Raw genomic sequence first — 15,591 nt, 5'->3', positions numbered from 1 at the left:
CCGACAACAACATCTTAACCGGTTCGGTCCTCATAGTGATCCGTGCCAGACTACTGCCGTTCAGAGTGGTTGCTTCAATGGCTTCCGGTAGTTGCTCCTTGGAAAGCCCCAGCTGTTCCACTAAGTCGGCATCAATGAAGCTGTCATCGGCACCTGAATCGATGAAAGCGTTAATCGCTAAACTCTGATTCTTATTTATGAGGGTAGCAGGAAAACGAGGTCTGACAGGGCTCTTGAGAGGTTGAAACTGGCTCGCTAACAAACCTCCCAAACTTAACGAGCCGAGCAGTTTAACGGGCGCTGAGGACAAACGGAGATGTAATGTCCCGAGCTACCACTTCCTGACCCGAATGGTAACCGAGTCTCAGATTGATTAGATGGACCCCACTGCTTCTCCCTCCTTCTCTCTCGGACTCTATTATCTACCCGAATAGCTAAGGTAACCAAACTATCTAGGTCACTAGGCTCTGGATAGGAGATCAGCTCGTCCTTGAGTTGCTCCGACAACCCCTGGTAAAAAACCGCTTGTAGTGATTCCTCATTCCAACCACTCTCCACAGCCATGTCCTGAATTCTATCACAAAGTCTGCCACACTGCAAGCTCCTTGGCGAAGAGTGAACAAACGTTTAGCTGCGTCCTTACCTCGGACTGGATGGTCAAAAAGCCTTCTCATCTCTCCCGTGAATTCCTGGTATGAAGCCATGCAGGTCTCCTGTCGTTCCCAAACGGCTGAAGCCCATTCCAGAGCTCTTCCACGCAGCAGTTCAATAACAAAGGCTATCCTAGCCTTGTCAGTGGCGTAAGAATGGGGCTGCAGATCAAACACTAACCCACACTGCATAAGAAACGAACGCCATCTTCCCAAATCCCCTTCATATTTATCAGGCGTCGGTACCTTGGGTTCACGGAAGGAAACCGCATCAGACACGGCAGGTGAGATGGGTGAAACAGGTGGTGAATGAATCGCCGGCAAACTGAGCTGATCCTGGATTTGTGTCAAGCTAGCAGATAAATACTGGATTGCACCCGCTATCTCCTGTAGCGCCGTCTTGTGTTGTCCCAGTGTCTTCCCCTGCTGGGTAATGGCATGGCAAACGGAATCCAGGTCCGCTGGGTTCATCCTTGGCCGGATCGTTCTGTCACGTTTCTTCAAAATCGAACCCAGAAGCAGACCAGGACAAGGAGAGTAGGAAGAAGGTGAGTATTTATTTACAAGTGAATGTGAGTGGGTAGATACATCCAGGTGGCGTAGCGGGCAGCGGTGGTGAGTTGATGGGAGTAAATAGGTGGATCCAATGGGGAAGCGGAATCCTCCGATGACCAGGCGGGAATGGGGTAAATGATCCGGGTGAGTAACTGAAGACAGAACAAACGGAGGTAAGTTGAAGGCAAGCAAAACGTACAAAACAACAAAACAAATTCTACCCAACTTGAGGCTGATACTATGGCACAACATACTGTTCATGGCTAACGATCCGGCAGGGAATGGATGTCAGGTCAGAGCTTTTGAAGGGGAGAGGTGATGATCAGGACAGGTGTGCAGATTACTGATGGGATACAGGTGCGGGTGAACATCGATCTCCCAACAAGCTAATCTGCCCGGCAACCAGACAGGGTGCGTTCCAGGACACCGGAAACACACTCCAGGACAGAAACACAGGCAAACACAGACTCAGGAAGCGGGGTTCGTGACACTATCTGGTGACAACTAACACAAAGACAGGAACAATCACCCACGAAACACTCAAAGAATATGGCTGCCTAAATATGGTTTCCAATCAGAGACAACGAGAATCACCTGCCTCTCTAATTCTCTCTTTCTTTCTCTCTCTCGGAGGACCTGAGCCCTACGACCATGCCTCAGGACTACCTGGCATTATGACTCCTTGCTGTCCCCAGTCCACCTGGCCGTGCTGCTGCTCCAGTTTCAACTGTTCTGCCTGCGGCTATGGAACCCTGACCTGTTCACCGGACGTGCTACCTGTCCCAGACCTGCTGTTTTCAACTCTCTAGAGACAGCAGGAGCGGTAGAGAAACTCTTAATGATCGGCTATGAAAAGCCAACTGATATTTACTCCTGAGGTGCTGACTTGTTGCACCCTCCCACAACTACTGTGATTATTATTATTTGACCATGCTGGTCATTTATGAACATTTGAACATCTTGGCCATGTTCTGGCACAGCCAGAAGAGGACTGGCCACCCCTCATAGCCTGGTTCCTCTCTAGGTTTCTTTCCAGGTTTTGGCCTTTCTAGGGAGTTTTTCCTAGCCACCATGCTTCTACACCTGCATTGCTTGCTGTTTGGGGTTTTAGGCGGGGTTTCTGTACAGCACTTTGATATATCAGCTGATGTAAGAAGGGCTATATAAATCAATTTGATTTGATTTAACCAGGCAGGCCAGTTGAGAACAAGTTCTCATTTACAACTGCGACCTGGCCAAGATAAAGCAAAGCAGTGCGACACAAACAACAACACAGAGTTACACATGGAATAAACAAACGTACAGTCAATAAGACAATAGAAAAAGTCTATATACAGTGTGTGCAAATGGCGAAAGGAGGTAAGGTAATAAATAGGCCATAGTAGCGGAGTAATTACAATTTAAAAAATTAACACTGTAGTGATAGTTGTGCAGATGATGATGTGCAAGTAAAAATACTGGTGTGCAAAAGAGCAAAAAAAGTTAATAAAAACAATATGGGGATGAGGTAGGTAGTTGGATGGGCTATTTACAGATGGGCTGTGTACAGTTGCAGCGATCAGTAATCTGCTCAGATAGCTGATGTTTACAGTTAGTGAGGGAAATATAAGTCTCTAACTTCAGACATTTTTGCAATTTGTTCCAGCCATTGGCAGCAGAGAACTGGAAAGAAAGGCGGCCAAAGTAGGTGTTGGCTTTGGGGATGACCAGGGAGATATATCTGCTGGAGCGCGTGCTACGGGTGGGTGTTGTTATAGTTTCAACTGTTCTGCCTTATTATTATTCGACCATGCTGGTCATTTATGAACATTGAACATCTTGACCATGTTCTGTTATAATCTCCACCCGGCACAGCCAGAAGAGGACTGGCCACCCCACATAGCCTGGTTCCTCTCTAGGTTTCTTCCTAGGTATTGGCCTTTCTAGGGAGTTTTTCCTAGCCACCGTGCTTCTCCACCTGCATTGCTTGCTGTTTGGGGTTTTAGGCTGGGTTTCTGTACAGCACTTTGAGATATCAGCTGATGTACGAAGGGCTATATAAATAAATTTGATTTGATTTGATTTGTTATGGCGACCAGTGAGCTGAGAAAAGGAAGAGCTTTACCTATCAAAGACTTATAGATGACCTGGAGCCAGTGGGTCTGGCGACGAATATGTAGCAAGGGCCAGCCAACGAGAGCATACAGGTCGCAGTGGTGGGTGATATATGGGGCTTTGGTGACAAAACGGATGGCACTGTGATAGACTGCATCCAGTTTGCTGAGTGGAGTGTTGGTGGCTATTTTGTAAATGACATCGCCGAAGTTGAGGATCAGTAGGATAGTCAGTTTTACGAGGGTGTGTTTGGCAGCTTGAGTAAAGAAGGCTTTGTTGCGAAATAGGAAGCCTATTCTAGATTTAATTTTGGATTGGAGATGTTTAATATGAGTCTGGAAGGAGAGTTTACAGTCTAGCCAGACACCTAGGTATTTGTAGTTGTCCACATATTCTAAGTCAGAACTGTCCAGAGTAGTGATGCTAGTCGGGCGGGCGGGTATGAGTTGGGAGACAGGTAGGGAGTATCTGAAAGGTTCAGTCCTAGATCTATCAGTGAACCACGAAGACAATAGGAGACCAGGAGACAGATTCCATGCAATAGCTATTCTCACTGAAGTCGCTGTAGGGAAAGGGGGATACCTAGTCAGTTGTACAACTGAATGATTTCAACTGAAATGTATCTTCCGCATTTAACCCAACCCCTCTGAATCAGAGAGTTGTGGGGGGCTGCCATAATCGACATCCATGTCTGACAGTAACTGAAGGTAGTAGTGGTGAAGGATGCTATAGTAACAGCATGGAACTGGACTACGTTGCAAATGAGGGGTATTGTGAAGTATGCATCATGGGCAGTGTTAGTAGTAGCAGGGGTTATCTTGGTAGTGTCATGCCCTGACCTTAGAGAGCTGTTTTATTCTCCATTTGGTTAGGTCAGGGTGTGATTTGGGGTGGGCATTCTATGTTGTCTATTTCTTTGTTTTGACCGAGTATGGTTCTCAATCAGAGGCAGCTGTCTATCGTTGTCTCTGATTGGGAATCATACTTAGGCAGCCGTTTTCCCACCTGTGTTTGTGGGTAGTTATTTTCTGTTTAGTCTCTGTTACCTGACAGAACTGTTCACTTTCGTTTTGTTACTTTTTTTCAAGTGTTTTTTTGATAATAAAAAAATCATGAACACTTGTCACGCTGCGCTTTGGTCTACTCCTTCTGACGACAGGCGTTACAGGTAGCACTGTTGGGATATCATCTTCTGAGGGCAGTGTTAGTAGTAGCAGGGGTTACCTTGGTAGCACTGTTGGGATATCATCTTCTGAGGGCAGTGTTAGTAGTAGCAGGGGTTACCTTGGTAACACTGTTAGGATATCATCTTCTGAGGGCAGTGTTAGTAGTAGCAGGGGTTACCTTGGTAGCACTGTTGGGATATAATCTTCTGAGGGCAGTGTTAGTAGTAGCAGGGGTTACCTTGGTAGCACTGTTGAGATATCATCTTCTGAGGGCGTTGATGTGAAACGTATATACAGTGTTGAGTTACCTCAAGATGATGTAAAGTTGATTAAAGCCACCGCACGTGTATATTGAGTGGCTATAGAGGAAGAAGGAGATGGGGGAACAAAGTGAAAATGACATGGCTTGGAAACACCTCTTGGAACCTGTGGCCTGACAGGGGGAATACTGGGTGAAAGAATGAGGAGGTTTTTTAGGGCCTTCATGTTTGTGGAACCCAGCAGAAAGGTATCCCGAAGGCATAGTCAGGCGACGAGAGAGTGAGAATCGTCATGTTATCAAACTGTTTTTGTTGCATATATAATTGTGCATAACTTAACACATTATTAATACTCGTTATGTTTTGTATTTCTTTTTGGTTTTTAAGTTTTGTCCTTTCAATCTCTTAGGAACCATATGGAGGAAGTCAAAAGCTCCAGCTGAAAGGTCATTATCAGTTGTCCGACGAGAGATGGAAATAAGAGTGTGCATAGTGTGATGGTGTAAACCTAATTATCAACTGTGAATTGTTTTATTCTTTGTTCATTTATAAGTAATTTCAAAGTTAATGTTATGTTGAACAATATGGAATTACTATTCAAATAGGAGGGAGTGTTGGATTGTAATTTGAAAGACTTGCTACACCAGAAGTTCATGGTTATCTGTAGGAGGAATGTATATGGTGGGATCAATTAAGGGTGTATATGAGCCATGGGTGTGGAGAGTTACTAAGTAAGGGAAAAGGCAATCACATGGTTGCAGTCACTGATAAGGGTGGATAAGGGTGGATAGCCGTGGATTAGTGAGGAATGGGGGCTGACATATTTGGATTTCCTATATCATTTTCTGGAACAATGGACGTCTTCTTATTGTTTAGCCACAAATCCAAAGCCAACATCTAGATTAGAATGAAAATTAAATATAATAATGGTTAGAGAGGCAGACAAAGCAAAGAATGGGGACACGTTCTCAATGCTGGAGACAACGTTCAATAAACAACTCTGTACACGTCACTTAGCTAACTGTTGTGATGACAGAGTGGGTGGGGTCGTTAATATATATGTAATTCAATATATACAGTGGGGCAAAAAAGTATTTAGTCAGTCACCAATTGTGCAAGTTCTCCCACTTAAAAAGATGAGAGAGGCCTGTAATTTTCATCTTGTTTGTAGGTGACCAAATACTTATTTTCCACCATAATTTGCAAATAAATTCATAAAAAATCCTACAATGTGATTTTCTGGATTTGTTTTTCTCATTTTGTCTGTCATAGTTGAAGTGTACCTATGATGAAAATTACTGGCCTCTCTCACTGGCCTCTCTCATCTCTGGCCTCTCTCAGCTTTGCACAAGTGTGTGCAAAGCTGTCATCAAGTCAAAGGGTGGCTACTTTGAAGAATCTCAAATATAAAATATATTTTGGAAATATATTTGTTTAACACTTTTTTGGTTACTACATGATTCCGTATGTTTTATTTCATAGTTTTGATGTCTTCACTATTATTCTACAATGTAAAAATCAAAACCCTGGAATGAGTGCATTCGGAAAGTATTCAGACCCCTTGACTTTTTCCACATTTTGTTACATTACAGCCTTTTTCTAAAATTGATTCAATAGTTTTTTCCCCTCAATCAACACACAATACCCCATAATGAAAAGCAAAAACAGGTTAAGACAAATCTTTGTAAATTTATATAAATTAAAATAAGTACAAAAGTATTTATTCAGTACTTTGTTGAAGCACCTTTGGCAGTGGTTACAGCCTCAAGTCTTCTTGGGTATGACGCTACAAGCTTGACACACCTGTATTTGGGAAATTTCTCCCATTCTTCTCTGCAAGTTCTGTCAGGTTGAATGGGGAGAGTTGCTGCACAGCTATTCTCAGGTCTCTCCAGAGATGTTCAATTGGGTTCAAGTCCGGGCTCTGGCTGGGCCACTCAAGGACATTCAGATACTTGTCCCGAAGCCCTTCCTGCGTTGTCTTGACTGTGTATTTAGGGTCATTGTCCTGTTGGAAGGTGAACCTTTGCCCCAGTCTGAGGTCCTGAGCACTCTGGAGCAGCTTTTCTCTGTTCATCTTTGCCTCAATCCTGACTAGTCTCCCAGTCCCTGCAACTGAAAACCATCCCCACAGCATGATGCTGCCACCACCATGCTTCACCATAGAGATGGTGCCATGTTTCCTCCAGACGTGACACTTGGCATTCAGTTCAAAGATTTCAATCTTGGTTTCATCAGACCAGAGAATCTTGTTTCTCATGGTCTGAGAGTCTTTAGGTGCCTTTTGGCAAACTCCAATCGGGCTGTTATGTGCCTTTTACTGAGGAGTGGCTTCCGTCTGGCCACTCTACCATAAAAGCCTGATTGGTGGAGTGCTGCAGAGATGGTTGTCCTTCTGGAAGGTTCTCCCATCTCCACAGAGGAAATCTAGAGCTCTGTCAGAGTGAAAATCGTGTTCTTGGTCACCTCTGATTGCTCAGTTTGGCGGCTAGCTCTAGGAAGATTCTTGGTGGTTCCAAAGTTATTTAATTTAAGAATGATGGAGGTCACTGTGTTCTTGGGGACCTTCAATTCTGCAGAAATGTTTTGGTACCCTTCCCCAGATCTGTGCCTCAACACAATCCTGTCTCGGATTTCTACGGACAATTCCTTCGACCTCGTTGCTTGGTTTTTGCTCTGACATCCACTGTCAACTGTGAGACCTTCTATAGACAGGTGTGTGCCTTTCCAAACCATGCCCAATAAATTGAATTTAGCACAGGTGGACTCCAATCAAGTTGTAGGAACATTTAAAGGATGATGAATGGAAACAGGATGCACCTAAGCTAAATGTTGAGTCTCATAGCAAAGGGTCTGAATACTTACTTAAATAAAGTATTTCAGTTTTTTACTTATGATACATTTTCAAACATTTCTAAAAACCTGTTTTCTTTTTGTCATTATGGGGTATTGTCTGTAGATTGAATAGGGGGAAATTATTTGATCAATTTTAGAATAAAGCTGTAACGTAACAAAGTGTGGAAAAAGTCAAGGGGTTTGAATACTTTCTGAATGTGGCAACTTACTGGTTTGGTCAGGGCCAGCATGAGGGATGAAGGCACAACATTTATTTATTTGGAGTGGTACATGCATTCACACAGTCTTGATTTAAACAATTCTTCCCACTATATGATTGATGTCAAGTGACACACGTTTAATTGATAATTGAAAAACTGCACTTCCTTCACTGCATTTTCACTTCCTCATGTAAATGACAGTCTGTTAAATATTCTACAGCTGTAATGTCATCAATCAATTCAAAACGTTATTTATATAGCGCATTACAACAAATGTATTTCAAGGTGTTTAAAGTCATGCGTTGACCAGGTGCAGTCAGTGGAGGACCTGTACCCGGCCAAAGACTACAGGTTCAGTGGAATGGCATGTCTCCTTGAAACTGAGCCAGAGTAACTGCTACCCTCCCTGACATCTCTGTCTGTACCGGACATTGTTAAAAACAAGAGCACCTGGGGCATTCAGGGATCCTGGCTGGCATGGCGCTGTCGGTGGAGCAGCAGGAGGCTATACGCCAGTCAACAATTGGAAAGCGCACTGATATCAGGAATCAAAGTAAGACCCAGATGCAGACTGTCGAAGTAACAATATTTAATGTTGTCCCAAAATGTTGAATAGAATTGAATGTGGGTGGGCTATGGAGAGAAACAAAACGATGCAAGTTTCAGGCCATGTGTTGGAAAGTGATGAGGGTGCTGGAGATGGGGGGTGTCTGCTAGTGGGCCTGGGCAGGTCTGATGAAGTTGATGTTGGTATGATGTTTATAAAAGTACAAATAAAGTCATACAAATAAAAATATTATATGGGAAAGCCTTCCATTGCTGATGCCTTTTCTCTGTGCAAATGTTTTAACAGTATCTAAAATGTATTTTTGCGAGATCTCAGTTTTTAAATGATTCCTTTTTGTCTGATGATAATTGCTTCAGTTATTGAGTCTAAGAAGGCTATTTATTTATTTTATTTAATCTTTATTTAACCAAGAAGGGCTCATTGAGATTGAAATATATTTTTCAAGAGCCAAGATAGGCAGCACCAAGTCATTACAAAAAAATTACAGACAGACAACATGAAAAACTACAAGTAATCTAGTAAAAACCATTGAATTCACAAGAGTATAAAACAGCAAATTAAAAACATTGACAGGTCAGGGAATCAGCCTCAAAATCTTTCATCAGTGATTTAAAAACACCAATCGGGATAAGTTCTTCCAGTTTAAAAGTATTTTGTAAGGTGTTCCAAGACGAGTACATAAAATCCCTTTTACCAAATTCAGTTCGGACGTTTGGAACAGTTAGCAGGATAAAGTCCAGCGAACGAAGAGAGTACCCACCACATTTCTGAACAATAAAAATGCACAAATAAAAAGGTAGTAACCCCAAAATGGCTTTGTAAATAAAAGTATACCAGTGACTGAGCCTACAAGTGACTAGAGAAGGCCAGCCAACCCTGGGATACAAAGTGCAGGGTTTTGCAGTTTAAAATAAATCTCAAAGTGCCATGGTAAAGGGTGTCAATTGATCTCAAACACTGAGTGGAAGCATTCATATATAAAATATCCCCATAGTCTAGTAAAGGCATAAATGTAGCTGATACTAGCCTCCTTCTGCCTTCAAAAGAAAAACAGGCCTTATTCCTAAAATAAAATCCCAATTTCAGCTTCAATTTTTTGTAAGTTGTTGAATATGCTATTTTAAATACCAAGATCTGTCCGACTGTTTAATTCAGATGTACAGTATATACAGTTGAATTCGGAAGTTTACATACACCTAAGCCAAATACATTTAAACTCAGTTTTTCACAATTCTTGACATTTATTCCAAATCAGAATTCCCTGTCTTAGGTCAGTTACGATCACCACTTTATTTTAAGAATGTGAAATATCTGAATAATAATAGAGATAACTATTTCTTTCAGATTTGATTTCTTTCATCACATTCCCAGTGGGTCAGAAGTTTACATACACTCAATTAGTATTTGGTAGCATTGCCTTTAAATTGTTTAACTTGGGTCAAACGTTTCAGGTAACCTTCCAGAAGCGTCCCATAATAAGTTGGGTGAATTTTGGCCCATTCCTCCTGACAGAGCTTTTTCAGTTCTGCCCACAAATTTTCTATAGGATTGAGATCAGGGCTTTGTGATGGCCACTCCAATACCTTTACTTTTTTGTCATTAAGCCATTTTGCCACAACTTTGATAGTATGCTTGGGGTCATTATCCATTTGGAAGACCCATTTGGGACCAAGCTTTAACTTCCTGACTGATGTCTTGAGATGTTGCTTCAATATATCCACATCATTTTCCTACCTCATGATGTCATCTATTTTGTGAAGTGCACCAGTCCCTCCTGCAGCAAAGCACCCCCACAACATGATGCTGCCACCCCTGGGCTTCACAGATGGGATGGTGTTCTTCGGCTTGCAAGCCTCCCCCTTTTTCCTCCAAACATAACGATGGTCATTATGGCCAAATAGTTATATTTTTGTTTCATCAGACCAGAGGCCAATATCTCCAAAACGTACAATCTTTGTCCCCATGTGCAGTTGCAAACCGTAGTCTGGCTTTTTTATGGCAGTTTTTGAGCAGTTGCTTCTTCTTCTTTTGAGCTGCCTTTCAGGTTATGTCGATATAGGACTCGTTTTACTGTGGATATAGATAATTTTGTACCCATTTCCCTCCAGCATCTTCACAAGGTCCTTTGCTGTTGTTCTGGGATTGATTTGCACTTTTCGCACCAAAGTGCGTTCATCTCTAGGAGACAGATCACGTTTCCTTCCTGAGTGGTATGACGGTTAACTGGTCCCATGGTGTTTATACTTGCGTACTATTGTTTGTACAGATGAACGTGGTACCTTCAGGCATTTGGAAATTGCTCCCAAGGATGAAGCAGACTTGTGGAGGTCTACAATGTTTTTTCTGAGGTCTTGGCCACAACTGTCAGTAAGAGTGTCCATGAGTGAGTCTTTAATTAAATGAGGAGATTGAGATAAAACTGTCCAGTTTGTGTATTTGTTGCAGCTCGTTCCAGTCGCTAGCTGCAGAGAAATGAAAAGACGAGCGACCCAGGGATGTGTGTGCTTTGGGGACCTTTAACAGAATGTGACTGGCAGAAAGGGTGTTGTATGTGGAGGATGAGGGCTGCATTAGATATTTCAGATAATGGGAAGTGAGGCCTAAGAGGGTTTTATAAATCAGCATCAACCAGTGGGTCTTGTGACGGGTATACAGAGATGACCAGTTTACAGAAGAATATAGAGTACAGTGATGTGTCCTATAATGAGCATTGGTGGCAAATCTGATGGCCGAAAGGTAAAGAACATCTAGCCGCTCGAGAGCACCCTTACCTGCCGATCTATAAATTAAGTCTCCGTAATCTAGCATGGGTAGGATGGTAATCTGAATCAGGGTTAGTTTGGCAGCTGGGGTGAAAGAGGATCGATTACGATTAACCAAGTCTAGATTTAACTTTAGCCTGCAGCTTTGATATGTGCTGAGAGAAGGACAGTGTACCGTCTAGCCATACTCCGAAGTACTTGTATGAGGTGACTAGGTCAAGCTCTAAACCCTCAGAGGTAGTAATCACACCTGTGGGGAGAGGGGCCTTCTTCTTACCAAACCACATGACCTTTGTTTTGGAGGTGTTCAGAACAAGGTTAAGGGCAGAGAAAGCTTGTTGGACACGAAGAAAGCTTTATTGTAGAACGTTTAACACAAAATCCGGGGAGGGGCCAGATGAGTATAAGACTGTATTATCTGCATATAAATGGATGAGCGCTTCCTACTGCCTAAGCTATGTTGTTGATTTCAATTTAGAAGAGCGCAGGGGCCTAGGATCGAACCTTGGGGTGTATCCTTCGTGACAGGCAGTGGCTGAGACAGCAGCTGTTCTGACTTCATACACTGAGAGGTAGTTAGCAAACCAGACCAAAGACCCCTCAGAGACACCAATACTCCTTAGCCGGCCCACAAGAATAGAATGGTCTACCGTATCAAAGCTTTTACCAGGTCAATAAAAATAGCAGCACAACATTGTTTAGAATCAAGGGCAATGACAAATGACATCATTGAGGACCTTTAATGTTGCAGTGACACATCCATAACATGCCTAGAAAGATTGCATACATGAGAGAATACTATAGACCTCAAGAAAGCCAGTCAGTTGATTATTGACAAGTTTTTCCAACACTTTTGATATAAAGGGCAACATAGAAATAGGCCTATAACAGTTAGGATCAGCTTGATCTCCCCTTTAAATAAAGGATGAACCGTGGCTGCCTTCCAAGTAATGGGAACCTCCCCAGAGAGGAGAGAAAAGTTAAAAAGGTCAGAGATAGGCTTGGTGATTAAAGGGGCAGCAACCTTAAAGAAGAAAGGGTCTTAACCATCTGACCCAGATGTTTTTTTGGGGTCAAGTGTAAGGAGCTCCTTTAGCACCTCGGACTCAGTGACCGCCTGCAGGGAGAAACTTTGTAGTGGGGCAGGAGAAAAAGAGGGGGGGGATCATCGGTGCTAGTTGCATTAGAAGGGGTGGGAGGTAAGGAAATGTTGGACGGGCAAGGAGGCATGGCTGAGTCAAATAGGAATCCTGTCTTAATGAAGTGGTGATTAAGAAGCTCATCCATGTGCTTTTGTCAGTAACAACCACATCATCAACATTAAGGGACATGGGCAGCTGTGAGGAGGAGGGTTTATTCTCCAGATCTTTAACCGTTTTCCAGAACTTCTTGGGGTTAGACCCATAGAGAGAGAACTGCTCCTTAAAGTAACTAACTTTGGCATTCCGGATAGCCTGAGTGCACTTATTTCTCATTTGCCTGAACGAGAGCCAGTCAGCCTGAGTGTGCGTGTGCCGAGCCTTTCGACAAATACAATTCTTAAGGTGGAGTAACTCTGCAAGATCATGGTCGAACCAGGGGCTGAACCTGTTTTTAATTCTCATTTTCTTTATGGGGGCGTGTTTGTTAACAATATCACTGACATTTTTGAAAAAAGACAGAGGGGATCAAGCTGATTCTGTACCAATTTACAGAGGCCAGGTCATGAAGGAAGTTTTTTAGCAAATTAGGACAGGTCGTTTCACTGAGCAGCCATTACAAAAACAGGCTGTAAAACAGTGATCCCTAAGGTCATTACAGAAAACACCAGACTGATACCTATCATGATTATTTGTGAGGATAACATCGAGGAGAGTAGCCTTTTCTGGGTGTTTGGAGTCATACCTTGTGTGATTGGTAATAATCTGAGAAAGATTTAGGGAGTCCCATTGCTTTAGGACTTGGTCAGGTGGTTTAAGCATGTCCCAGTTTAGGTCACCTAGCAGGACAAATTCACTTAGTGTAAGGGGCCAGGTGAGAGCTTAGAGCAGGTAGGGTACAGGCTGGTGCTGATGGAGGACGATAACACCCAGCAACAGTCAATGAAGAGCTATTTGGAAGTTTAATGCATAAAACCAGAAAATCTAATTGTTTGGGGACATACTTGGTGGAGTCAATCGACCACGGAAGGTGATCCTTGGTAAAGATTGCTACTCCCCCACCTTTGGAAGATCTGATTGCCGAAAAAGGTTATAACCAGAAAGGTTAACATCAGTATTCAAAACACTCTTCCTTAACCACATCTCGGTAATGACCAACATCTGGATTGGAGTTGTGAACCCACACTTTCAGTTGATCCATTTTAGGTAATAAGTTTCTAGTGTTAATGTGCAGAAAACCCAGGCTTTTAGGAGAGCTGAAACAGACATCAGAGCACAAGTCAGAATTTGGGCTAGGAACAGTAGATGGGCCAGGGTGTACATGCACATTTCCAGATATCATCAACAGTAATACAATCAAGGCACGGCAGAGGACAGGGAGAGCTTTGCAGTGTTGATTTATGACATTTGAATGTGCGTTAGATGGCAACAAGATCATATTATACAGCAATTTCATCAGGTAACATGAATACGAAGCCGGCGAGAGGTGGTCAGAATAGGATGGGAGGCCAAAAGTCTGTGTAACCAATAGAGAGTCAGAGTCCCGAGTGTGGGAACAAACATAGTCTGTCCCACAGTTGGGTAAATAGTCAACAAAGCATGCAGTAGTCATAGCAAAATAGCAAAATGCACAAGAACAAAATAAAACGACTTGGGGCTTATAATTTTAAGTTCAGAGTCACTCGCCCAACAGTGCCTGTGTGCTGGAGGTGAGCAAAAAAACAGATTGCCAGGTGGAATCCAAGCAGCAGTGCAGCAGGCAATGAGAGTAGGTGTCACATCCACTTGGGAGAAGCTTTGATTTCTGGAGGCAGATTTCAGATGTCTCAGTTCCAGGTTGGATGGTGTCCTTGATAGTATTAATCCTTCCATGTAATTTTGTCCAAAATTAGGTTGTAGGGTTTGGAGTTTTGATCTGCAGTGAATGTTATGCTGTGGAGGGTAGCAGCATGTGTATGTCCCTGCCAAAAAAATCCAAGTTTATCTAACACCGAATCTATTCTTTTGTAAAAAACATGTTGAAAAATGTGAACGCTCACATGCAGCTGTCTCTCTCTCTCTCTCTCTCTCTCTCTCTCTCACCCTATCCTCATTAATCACGTTGTTGTTTCTAATTACTGCTTTTGTATCTTTACCTTTTTAAATTATAACTGGTTTAGCGTGTATTCCTTTTGTGAGAACTTCGAGATATTTACCAGGTTTATTTGCCATTGGCTCTCTTCAAAAGTAAAAGATTGTATTCCTGCTTAAGTTCAGACGTTTTCTTTTCTTCTTTATCTTGTTTTTCATTCATTTGAATTTCTAAATCCGATTTTACTTTTGCAGAGTATGAGATTATCATTCCTCTAATGTACGCCATAAAGGCATTCCAAATTATATCGGGGGTCGGATTTGCCCCTGCTGGGATATACTGTACAATGAAATCAATGTGTATTTTTCACCATGTAAGGTACAATTCAACATTAGAAAACTGCCTTCTTGATCCATGGTGTCTTCTTATTTATCAGGATACCTACACCTCTGCATAGGCCTCTCCAACCCAGCTCCTCTTTAAAGGTTAAATTTCTCATAAAAAAATGTTTTAAACTCTTGCAAGGATACCACATCCGCTGACAATATCTTTAAGTGTTCGAGAACCGATTGCCTTTTTTTCCCACATCATGGAGCCTGTGCACATTCCATGTGATAAATTGGATTTTGTATTGAATCAAAGTTAACCTCATCTGTTCCATCTATCATTGAAGAACCAAATAAAACACTTGAGCAGACATTTAATAAAAAAAACAAAAAAACGGAGCAAAGTATGTCTTTGTATTTGAGGCGCTATGCCTTTTTACATTTTTTTATTTTATCTCCGACTCCTCTCTTAATGTACCAACACAACCTGTGGATACATACATTGTACATACATTTGAAGAAAGACTGCCACTTAAGTACTGTGGTTAGCTTGTATTACCTTAGAAATTAAAGTATAGTGGCTGGTGAGGGTCTACTTGGGGTGAGTGGGTCCTCCGAGAGACTGAAGTGGGATGAGTGGAGGCCCCACTCACACCACAGAGTAGTGTCTGATGACCTCCCAGTCACCCCATCCCAATCCCCCAGATATAGCCCCTCCATTCTCACCAATAACCACCATTAAATCTTAGTTGTAATGACAAACAAGGAATAATAATTTGACATCTATCCTTATCTGTCCAGAACTCTTATTAATTTTACAACAGGTTTACATCATAAAATAAGGAATACAATTACATTGTAGTATAATTGTCTTTCCTTCCTTCCCTCTCCCTCAAACCAAATCCATCCCTCTCCACCACCCCTTCCCAGTTCTCCAACCTTTT

This window comes from Oncorhynchus kisutch, linkage group LG19, assembly GCF_002021735.2.
Source record: "Oncorhynchus kisutch isolate 150728-3 linkage group LG19, Okis_V2, whole genome shotgun sequence".
NCBI classification, from domain to species: domain Eukaryota; kingdom Metazoa; phylum Chordata; class Actinopteri; order Salmoniformes; family Salmonidae; genus Oncorhynchus; species Oncorhynchus kisutch.
This window is presented reverse-complemented; position numbering follows the sequence as displayed.